A 12,100-nucleotide genomic window follows, 5' to 3' on the forward strand; every position below is an offset into this window, starting at 1 on the left:
TTACTGAGTCTGTTTTGTCCTTTTTTCTCTGTCCTGGTTTTGCTCGTCTGTAAATAATTGAAACTCAGTCAAATAGTTCATTGTTCTCCAGCAAAACGTTTTGGAAACTCATGTTTAACCTTTAAAACTCTGACATGTTTTAGCACACAAGGCTTCATCGGGGAGTTCACTCATGATTGGACCATGAGAATAAAGGTTTTTAGTTCTTTCAAAGAGAGTCTTGGAGGTGTTTGATGTTTTTTTGTTTGTTTGTTTTTGAACCACCTGAAAGGAAAAACTATTTTTCTTGCTTTATGTAGTGTGGAAGTTTTTAATGTTTCTTTCATCTGTGATGTTCTTGAATGTGTTCACATGAAGATGGTATAAATAAACTGTCCTTTTAGCTTTAGCTCTTAATTTATTCATTATTTATGGATGTAGCACAGCAGCAGTTTCTTGATAAACACATGGAGGGCTCGGGATCTGATGGTAAATAATGTTTTGTGTCCTTGTACACATCATACAGCTCAGCTGTTCTGGCTTTAATATTTTCAGCTGATAAGGTGAACTTCATACAAACTTTGTGTTTGAAAAATCAAACTGTGTCTCGTGAGTGTGTATTGTGACTGCTCCATCACAATGTATAATTTGACTTGTGATGTACACAAGGCCAAGGAGAAAAAGGGGATAGTTTACTACTTGCTATAAAAACACAATCCTTAATCTTTGGTCTTGCAACTTTATCTTTCTGTTCTGGTTTTAGAGTCATTGTTTTATTGACTCGTACTTTGGGAATCACCTTGTTGTGAGAAAAGGATAAGCTGGGAGAGAATACAGCATTATACAAGCAGAGTGCTTTAGCTGTATCCGTAGATCTAAGACATAAACCTGTTATTTTAAAAAAAAGTTAACTGAAGTGCAGATTTAATTTTAAATTATTTCATGAACTGTCCAGGAATTACAGAGAGCTTTATACTGATATGCTAAAATTCTCTGAGTGTATTGGCTGTATATGACAAGTATTGTAAATCATTAGTAGTTACTCTTGCATAGGTGTTTTGCTTGTTTTAAATTTGTCCACTATTTATTTTTAATTTTTGTATTTTGTAATGTATCTCTGATTCACTTTTTCTTACTGACCGTTGTGCTCGTGTAACATGTGAATCTCCCGAGTGTGGCATTAATAAAGTCTGTGTCTATGCCAAACCTGAAGTTTAAACTCCTTTTTTAAATTTACCAACATTTCTGATTTGCAGCTAAGACTGTGACATGTTATCACCATTTGCAAGCCAGAAGAGTGATCACTCTTGAAGCCTGGTTGATGCACAATTGTAGGACTACTAGTTCTAGTACTACTGCTACTGCACAAAGCATATTGTTCAGGAATTTCACAGATTTAAGTCTAATGTGTTGGTTTCAGGTAAACTTGTCAGGTAAACAGTTTGGGATTCTAATTGAGATTGCAACTGTAATCAGTAAAATCAGTGCTGTGGTAGTTAGTTTAAGATCAAAACCTGACTTAAAACACAGTCTAACATCAACATTCTTGCCCCTGAAAATAGGTCAGGATGGCCGAAAATGTATTTTAAAATGAGATTTTCTATTGTTTCATTGGAACAGTAAAGTACCATAACAAAGAAATGACTACACCTTTGAAGATAGCACTGATATGGAGTTTTTCATGTTTTACAGACATGCAGACATCTGTGTTTATCAGAGCGATATGTGACTAATTTTTTATTGAATCACCAGAAAGTACACAAATACAAGATTAAATATTTTATTTATTTATCAAAGATACATAATTACACATTGATACAATGAACAAGGTGTCTATAAAAATTACACATGGTGTAAGAAAAACATTATAACATACAAATAAGTGTTTTATGATAATCTGACATAGTTTTAAAAGCATAAGAATAAAAGTTTTAAAAAAATCATGTTCTTTGATGATCACATTACGTGTATCACATTTTTTAAACCATAACGTAGGGAGCAGAGTGTTCACAAAAACAGTTTTATGATTACTTTTTCCACAGTGCTTGTATGCCTCTTGCAAAACTATGTACTTTTCACCATAAGACATAATAACTCACGATTATCTAAGACCAGCCATGAAATGTCCGTCGCTTCATTACAATCATTTGTCCCCGCTGCTGCCCTCAGATCCAGTATCCTGTACTGGGGGGTACGATGGCTCTTTTGGTGGTTCATAAAAAATATCTCAAAAAGCGATGTTGGTGAGGGGACCGGAAACACTGGGTTGCAGAGCAGCTGGTAAGGACATCCATATTTCTGGAGAGTCTGCAAAAGCTGTCTTGCTCGTGCTCCTGATTGGATATGTGGAGCCCGGCTCTGATATCTCACTGGTGGCAGCTAAAGGTAGGCATGCCTTGGAGGCGGAGTTGGTCTCGGGCGCAATCTTTCAAACAAGCCTCACGGTATTTCAGGCAATGAATGGATGGTGTATTGTACGTGTTACAAACCCTTGTGATATATTTTTTTAAATGAAAGGATTGAGAGAATGGTCAAAAGGAAAATGCAAAAATATAGTTAGACAAGAAGATTAACACTTAGCGATTGATATGCACATAGGGAAAGCCACGGCCGATGTTGATGATCCCTGTTTTGCGGTTGTTGCGAGCTCATTTCCCGCAGGCTCTTCTGCACTTCGGGCGTCGCGATGAGGCTCAAAACACCCCAGTCAGACAAAGTAAAAGCAATCCGCGGTGTTAGCGGGCCAAAACGTTCACCTGCTTTTAGTTGATAGAAATAGATTTCGCTCTCTCTGAGGCTGAAGGCATAGCACCAAAATCCGCCGGAGCTGAGACGGATTCTGTCCTACATTGGGTTAGCGCAGAGCTTCCCAAAGTGTGGGGCCCGCCCCCTGGGGGGGGGGGGGGGGGGGGGAGGCGCAGAGAAATTGCGAGGGGGGGCGCGGTATGAAAAGGGGGGAAAAAAACCCAAACGCTTGGCTAGCACAGGGTGCCCACACAAACGCCAAGCAGGAGATGAAGCATAGCTGAATATGTTTCCAAACCAACTTCATTCAAAGCCAAAGACTAGAACAGACGTTCCCAAAGTGTGGGGCCCGCCCCCTAGGGGGGGCGCAGAGCCATTGCAGGGGGGGCACGGCATGAAAAGGGGGGGGGGGGGGGGGGGGAAACAAAACAACGCTTGGACACTGCTAGCACGGGCGCCCACACAAAGGCAAAGCAGGAGATGAAGCATCGCTGAATATGTTTCCAAACCAACTTCATTCTAAGCCAAAGACTAGAAAATATGGTGAAGCTTATCTTCCCTTTGGTTTCACCTGCACAAGTGCCAAGGTAGGTCTCCCTGCAGAATTGGTTTTCCCTTCGTTGGGAGCAGCGCTGGGCTGTTTAAATTACGGACAAACAGTATCCCACATTCTTGATTTGTATTTCACAAACACTTGTTGTAATGACTAACTACTCCTGACATTTTGGAAATGTTAGCTCTTTATACAGTAAAGTTACAGCGGGATACAAATAACATCAGGCTGATCCTGCCACGATTTGTTCCCCGGTTCAAATCACGGACAAACAGCATCCAACAGTTGTTTATGTTTTTGAACCCATTTTGCACAGAGAGGGATTTTTTGAAAAATGTATTGATAGCAATGTTGAATATTATTACACAGGAAAAAAAACAACTACATGTAAAATAATGACACCGTGACGCCTCTGCCTTTCTAAATGGAGGGACAGTAACTGCCTGTAAAACCTGCAGATAGTCAGATTAACAGTATTTCATCTCTATCTGCCATTCTGCAATTCATCTCATGTAAACAATAACGTGCACACAGCGTGACGTGAAAAAAGGCACATACCTTTGATGTTGTGTGAAGAACTCTGTATTCCTCGTCCACACTTAAACGCAAAATAGAAGTTTTAAAAAATCTCCGTTCTCGGTGATTCGAAACGCCGTTTACGTGTGGACGAAACAGCTGTGTTTTCAAAAATACCCGTGTAGGTGTGGACGTAGCGTAAAAGACTTAGTAGTTTATTTTCTTACTACTTGTAATTTATTGCAGATTACTTGTATTTGGTTAATTGTTTACTAAATGTTTGAGGTGTGAAATAAACCGCAATGGAGCAAAATATGGGTGTGTGTGGTTGGAGGATGTGTTCGTGCGTGCGTGCGTGCGAGCGCGCGCGAGGGGGGGCGCGAGCATTTTTCTTGTAAAACAAAGGGGGCCCAGCAAAAAAAGTTTGGGAACCACTGGACTAGAAAATATGGTGAAGCATATCTTCCCTTTGGTTTCACCTGCACAAGTGCCAAGGTAGGTCTCTCCTGCGTAATTGGTTTTCCCTGCGTTGGGAGCGCGCGCTGGGCTCTTCAAATCATGGACAAACAGTATCCCACATAATTGATTTTTAGTTCACAAACACTTGTTGTAATGACTAACTACTCCTGACATTTTGGAGATGTTAGCTCTTTATACAGTAAAGTTACAGTGGGATACAAATGATATCAGCGTGATCCTGCTACGATTTGTTCCCTCAGTTCAAATCACGACAAACAGTATTCCACAGTTTATTTTTTTAAACCCATTTTGCACAGAGAGGCATTTTTTGAAAAATGTATTGACAGCAATGTTGAATATTATTACACAGGAAAAAAACAACTACACATAAAATAATCACACCGTGATGCCTCTGCCTTTCTAAAGGGAGGGACAGTAACTGCGTGTGTATATGTAATCGTGTAAAAACTGAAGATAGTCAGATTAACAGTATTTTGTCTCTATCTGCCATTCTGCAATTCATCTCATGTAAACAATAACGTGGCGCACAGTCTGACGTGAAAAAAGGCACATACCTTTGACGTTGCGTGATGAACTCTGTATTCCTCGTCCACACGTAAACGCAAAAAAGGACTTCTATAAAATCTCAGTTTTCGGTGATTCAAAACATGTGTGGACGAAAGGTCCAAACCCATAGAAACAGCTGCGTTTTCAAAAATACCCGTGTAGGTGTGGACGTAGCATAAGAGTTATTCGTTTACTTTCTTACTACCTGTAATTTATTGGAGATTACTTGTATTTGCCTAATTGTTTACTAAATGTTTGAGGTGTGAAATAAACCGCAATGGAGCAAAATACAGGTGTGTGTGGTTGGAGGATGTGTTCGTGAGTGCGTGCGTGCGTGCGCACTCACGAAAAAAGTTTGGGAACCACTGGGTTAGCGGGTGCTCGCTGAACCCTACAAAGATGCATTCGTGTGGGTTGCGTTGGAGTCGTGGAGGCTCTGTAGCTAGTTACTGGGGTGTGAGAGACCACAGTGAGGTTGGCAGGTCTGGCGTCCATGTTGTTTGCGAAAAAAGAGAAAAGTCTTTTTTTTTCTGAGGGAAAAAAAACCAGTTCAATTTAGGCCTAAATGTTAAATTATTTCTCCTGAATGCGAGCGAGAGAATAAACCTATCGCTGTGAAGGTAAATTGGACCTGCATCCAATTCAGAACTCTATCCCAAATAATTTTATTAAAACACCTCGATGAGGTATTTTGGTTTGGTGCAGCCACTCCTTATCAGACCAAAAGTAAAGAGTTTTTCTTCATTTTTTGAGCTACTTTTACAACGGGTTTTCTCATTAACAGGAAATAGAATCCTTAAAAGAAAACGGTCTAATTTTGCACACACCGCAGGTCAAGAAGGCGTCAAAAAACCCTCTAATCGATATTAGTATTTCTTAATGCTTGTAACCTAGCAAAGAATTTCATGCAGGGCTCAACTCCTAGTACGTGTAAAATAACCCTTAGTGGAAAAGAAAAAGCACCGCGCACATATTCAGAACTCAGAACTAAATTCATAACTAAATAATTTTATTAAAACACCCCAATGAGGTATTTTGGTTTTGTGCAGCCACTCAAACCAAAGTAAAGAGTTTTTCTTCATTTTTATAGCTACTTTTACAACGGGTTTTCCCATTGACAGAAAATAGACAGAAACCCTAAAAGAAAATGGCCTTGTTTTACGCACATCAAGAAGGAGTCAGACGACCGTCCCGGTCAATGCTTCCTCCATCGGGTACCATAAACTTATGAGAAAAAACCCCTGAGAATTTTTTATTTTGTAGTGAGAGAGAGAGAGAGAGAGAGGGAGAGAGCGAATCGATCAAACTTTTCTACAAAACGTTATACCACTCCGGGTCAGGAGGGGCGATATAGCACGGACCGGCCAGATGACTACGCAGGATGCAAACATAACCGGAAGCGTCCCAGGGACTTTCCCTTTGACATTCATCCTGGAATGATCTCCTCGTGTCGGTGTTGTTCCCACATCATTATAATAAATGTTGTTCCAGGTTCAACATTGCCAGTGACCAATCACATTGTTGTGACGTCCACCTCATCTGGAACAACAGAGATATTTTATTTAAAAATAAATCACTTTTCCTAGAAACTTGGGTCCAAAATGGGATCCTATTGGTGGCATGTGCACGCAGCGACTGGCAGTGAGTGAGAGCTTGGCATCCTACGTTTTTAAGTTCTTATCGTTTATTTTCGTTTCTATCGCTGGCATGTGTTTTGGTTGAAGGAAGTGACAGTTTTCTTACAAAGTGACGCTCCACAACAGTGAGAACGTCATGGATTTTTTTTCTTCATTGTGGTTGGATTTCTACTGTGCTGGCTTGCTTCCAATGATGTGGGCGAGGCCGTGAGTCAGCTGAGGATTGTTTACTCCCGCAACGAACTATTACAACTTAACTTACCGTATGATGGTAAGGACCTCACCTCATGTATGCCGGATTTTATACATAAAGACTCTAACAGAACGAGTGAGAAGAGGAAGAGGAAAAGAGGGAGACGTGGAGGTGTTAAATTGCGTCTGAGGAGACAACAGGTCAGTCGGTTTCCCCTGCCGTCTGTTATCCTTGGAAATGTTCAGTCTCTTAGGAACAAGCTGGATGAACTCCAGGGAAACGTCAGGTTCGAGAAAGACTTCCGGGACAGCTGTGTAATGGCTTTTTCTGAGACATGGCTGACGGAGCTGGATCAGGACGCCGATTTTTCAATTGACGGTTTTGGAGCTCCCTTTCGCCGGGATCGGGATGCACGGGTAACAGGGAAATCTCAAGGAGGGTAAATGGTAAATGGTAAATGGCCTGTATTTGTATAGCGCTTTTACTAGTCCCGCCTAGGGACCCCAAAGCGCTTTACATGTCCAGTCATCCACCCATTCACTCTCACATTCACACACTGGTGGAGGCAAGCTACAGTTGTAGCCACAGCTGCCCTGGGGCAGACTGACAGAAGCGAGGCTGCCATATCGCGCCATCGGCCCTTCTGGCCAACACCAGTAGGCGGTAGGTGAAGTGTCTTGCCCAAGGACACAACGACCGAGACTGTCCGAGCCGGGGCTCGAACCGGCAACCTTCCGATTACAAGGCGAAATCCCAACTCAAAGAGTTTTCTGAAATTCTATAGGCGGGGGAGTATGCTTGTATGTGAACAAACGTTACTGTTGCGCTGTGAGTGTTAGAGAGTGTATTTGTACACCAGATGTTGAACTTTTATCCGTGTCACTGCGCCCTTTTTATCTCCCTCGTGAGTTTCCACAACTTTTTATTACAGTAGTTTACATTCACCCGAGGGCACACCCCGCCTCCACTTGCAGCATCATTTCAGACGTAGTGCAGAAGCTGCAGGCGCTCTCTCCTGACGCACCAAACTTTATAATGGGGGATTTTAACCATGTCTCTCTTAAATCAACTTTGGGCAATCTGTATCAATATGTATCCTGTCCTACCAGACGGGATAAAATTTTGGACCTTTGTTACGGATCGGTGAAGAATGCTTATAAATCCCTCCCGCTTCCTCCTCTGGGATCTTCTGACCATAACTGTGTGCATCTTCTGCCCATCTATAAAACTTTCGTGAACGAGAGAAGACAAAGACTAAGGATGTTGACATATGGTCAGAAGAATCTGTGCTTACCTTGCAGGAATGTTTTAAGTGTACAGATTGGGAAGTTTTTATTCAGTCTTGTGGAGATGATCTTGGCGCTTTGGTGGATGTTACTAGCTTTTATGCAGTATTTTGTAAAGATATGATTATACCCCGTAAGCGCGTTAAAGTCTACGCTAACAATAAGCCATGGGTCACTAAAAGCGTCAAATCCTGTTTAAGGAAAAAGAGACAGGCCTTTAAAGAGGGAGTTGTTACTGATTTTCAGACAGCCACCAAGGAACTGAAAATCGAGATCTTGAAGGCAAAACAGAGCTACAAAAACCTTCTTGAAAGCAAATTTGCTGCAAAAAATTTTGGGTCTGCCTGGACTTGTATGAAAACCATAGCAGGGTTTCAAAATCCCCAGAGCAGCAGTCAGATCATTTTAGATGGTTTTAATTCAGACAGAGATTTTGCAAATGCTTTAAATATGTTTTATGCTCGTTTTAGTTCTTCTGATTTTAGCGAGGATATTTTGGAACTGAAACAGAAACTGAGAGATACTCAGCACTTTATCATTGAACTCAGTGACGTCAAAAAGGCCTTTCATAAAGTCAATGTGAACAAGAACCAGGGTCCTGATAATATTAGTGGCCGCCTAATTAAATCTTGTGCTGACGAACTCAGTCCTATATTTCAGGTTATTTTTAATCAATCCTTGCAAACACAACATGTGCCCTCTCTTTGGAAAGAAGCAGTCGTGGTTCCTGTCCCTAAATCTAGTCGTCCAAAAATTCTAAATGACTTCAGGCCAATAGAGGAGTGGAGGACGCACTTTTGACTTTGTTAAATCTGATTCTTAAACATGTAGAGAGTAAAGGGACTTTTGCAAGACTTCTTTTTATTGGTTTTTCTTCGGCTTTTAATACAATACAGCCCCATATTTTAATTAAAAGACTTTTAGAACAGTTTGAAATCAGGAAAAACCTGGTGGGCTGGATTTTAGATTTTTTAACTAACAGGTCACAAAGAGTGAGAATAAATGGGATTCTGTCTGACCCAGTGTTCTCCTCCACAGGTTCTCCTCAAGGGTGCGTCTTATCTCCCTTATTATTCATTCTCTATACAAACATGTGTCAGAGCAGATATGAAAACAGGGCCATCATTAAATATGCAGATGACTCTGTTATTGTCAGCTTACTGAAAGAGGGTGAAACTAACCACGGTCCAGTCATTGATGACTTTGTTCAGTGGTGTGAGGAGTCTTATATCCAGCTGAACATATCTAAAACAAAAGATATGGTGATTGATTTTAGGAAACAACAAAATGGGCACGCAGACACTTTAATTAAAGGTCAGAAAATAGAGCAAGTACAATCATATAAATATCTTGGGACCATAATCAATGAAAAACTGAACTTTGATCAAAATTGCAAATCAGTTTGTAAAAAGGGTCACCAGCACCTTTATTGTCTTAGGAAACTTGCTCATTTCCACATTGACCAAAAATTTTTAACTTTGTTTTATCATTCTTTTATTGAGTCTGTTTTATCCTTTTGTTTGGTGGCATGGTTTGGTCAGACCTCTGTCACAGAGAAAAACTCTCTAAATCAGATAGTGAGATGGTCCAGTCGTCTGATAGGTGAGCCACAGTCTTGTTTAGCCTCCCTGTGCTCTAAGCAGGTACAGAGGATGGCTTTATCAATCCTTAAAAATGGTTCCCATCCTCCAGATTCTTCCCTCAGGACGGAGGTTTCTATTTCCGAGATGCAGGACAAAGCGTTATAAAAATAGCTTTGTCCCCGTTGCTGTCACTGAATTAAATAAGAACTGTTTTTGATTCGAAATATTAAAATGACCATATATGTGCCACAGTGAGGTTTATATCTTTACTAGGTATGTGTGTTTTTAAAGGGATGCCAAATGCTGTCATTTTTTCTGTAAAGCAAATTTACCTTGCCTATGGGTATAAATAAAGTTACCTTGACCTTGACCTTGGCTCAGCTGGTTAATAAAGAGGGAGTACTACTTACTTACAATGAATTCCTTACACTATATAATTTTCCCATCAGTGTTTGGGAATTCTCAAAGGTGCTTGGTGCCATACCCTCAGGTACTTTAATGTTATATAAAAACACTGACAGTTCAATATCTGCCTCAGTCACTCTCCCTGATCCAGCTGAGTCAGCAGTGGGAATAATCTGCTTTTCACAGGAACTTGGTAACAGCAATAACAGAATACGTAGTTTATTCCAAGAAGCTATCGTGTCTCTCCCATATATATAATATCTTACTGGAACCGACATGTTCCAGATATCACCTGGAAGACAGTCTGGATGATCCCATAAATATCTAATTGTAAACAAGGTGAAGGAAATCTCATATAAAATTCTTCATAAATGTTACCCAGCCAGTCACTGTATGGTAACATTTAAAAGAGACATAAATACTAATTAAACTTTCTGTGGGGATCATCCAGAAACTGTGGCACATCTTTTTTGGTACTGTTCCTCTACACAGAGATTCTGGAAGGACTTTAGCAGTTTTGTTATTGTCCATTGTCGGATTATAATATTATTTTATGCCATGTTAGACCCCTAATTAAAGATTGTGAATTATTATGTAGTTTTAGTTTGCATTATGCTCCTGAATTAGAAGAAGGTGATAACTATTACATTTGGTAAACTGATTTGCATTACATTAGACTGTTGATTTATTGTGAATGAATGATATTGTTTTATGATGCATTATACTGCTGAGTTATAAGAAATACTGTTTGCAGAAAGTCATCGCCTTATTTGTTTGGTTAGAAGAGAACAGAGCATACTGCCCCATCTCAGCAGGAGCAGATAAACAGGGAGCCAAGGTCGTAGCCTAGGCACTGTGTGAGAAAGAATGTGAATGTTTAGGCTTTTATGATTAGGTGGGGGCCACTAGAGGCTATAAGAGTTTGATCAATGCTCCACCATTTTGAGATCTGATGCTGTCTGCTGTATGGTGTCCATCTCCCACGCGTGTGTTCATTAAATCATCGTTTGACTCAACCCGGCCGGACCAGTGTTGTTATTTTGGTTTTTCCTCTTGTATCCATCCCCAATATTTGAATCCGTAACACCATATTTTAAGGGAGTTTTCTTAATGATGGGAAAATGTTTTATTCTGTTTCTTTAAGTTTTCCAGGAAGAATAATAAATGTTTTTTTTATAATAAATTAGTTAATACTTTTAGCTAAATGTAAGTTTATTAATAAAACACCATATTTCTGCCTTTTTATAAGGATATGGATTTGTACATACAATCAATATCAGACTCAACCAACAAAAAGCCTCTCAGAACAATATTTATATGTTGATTTTTTCGCCTACTCATATAATAATTTTTTTACCCCTGATTTTGTATGTTCATGTTCTGTTCTTTTGTAAACTGCATCTGTTTGTATGTTGTATACTCATTGTGTGTTCAATAAAGTTCAGTAAAAAAAAAAGTACGTTCTAAATTAAGCTTCAGACGTCACTAATCATGTGACTCTGGCCAAACGAATCAAGCCTCGACACAGTGCTTCTGAAGCAGCGCATTGATCTTTTTGACACACGCACCGGAGCGTCAGCTTCAAGCGGACCATCACTACCTCTCACATCTAAAGGTAAGTGCCAAGGCAACTTTGAACTGAGTTTAGTCAATCTTGAGTTTTTCGAAGTTTTCTGAATGAAGTTTTCTGTTGCTCTCTGTGAGAGAAGACCGTTAAAGGCGAGGCTCTCCAGAGTGTAGCAAAACAGGAAAACACAGCTTCCTGTTTCAATAGTTTAGAAGTGTAAGTGAGACACGAGTATAGAAAGGTCAGGTTTCGTTAGTTGTTTTTCTCACCACTGATCACGCGCTCAACACTCTACACATACTTGCATCACACGGGCGCTCTCAAGCATCAGTATTGTACAATTCTGGGCGTCACGTGAGTTGCAGGTGTTACCATATAACGGAAATCTCCATTGTTCTGTAGCAGGGGTTCTCAAACGTTTCACAATGAGTTTCACCCTTACGAGTGACATCACAGCACAGTAGTATAGGCAGTAGCGGTTTTTGATACGGGTGACACGAGCGGTTGCCCGGAGCGGCATCGTGGTGGGGTGGGGGGCATCACGGGCATTGGCAAGAAAAAATAAAATAAAATAAAAAAATGCTCGTATTCATGCTGCCCCGACATCATG

Source organism: Neolamprologus brichardi, chromosome 9 (assembly GCF_056152115.1).
Source record: "Neolamprologus brichardi isolate AB-2024 chromosome 9, ASM5615211v1, whole genome shotgun sequence".
In the NCBI taxonomy this organism is placed as follows: domain Eukaryota; kingdom Metazoa; phylum Chordata; class Actinopteri; order Cichliformes; family Cichlidae; genus Neolamprologus; species Neolamprologus brichardi.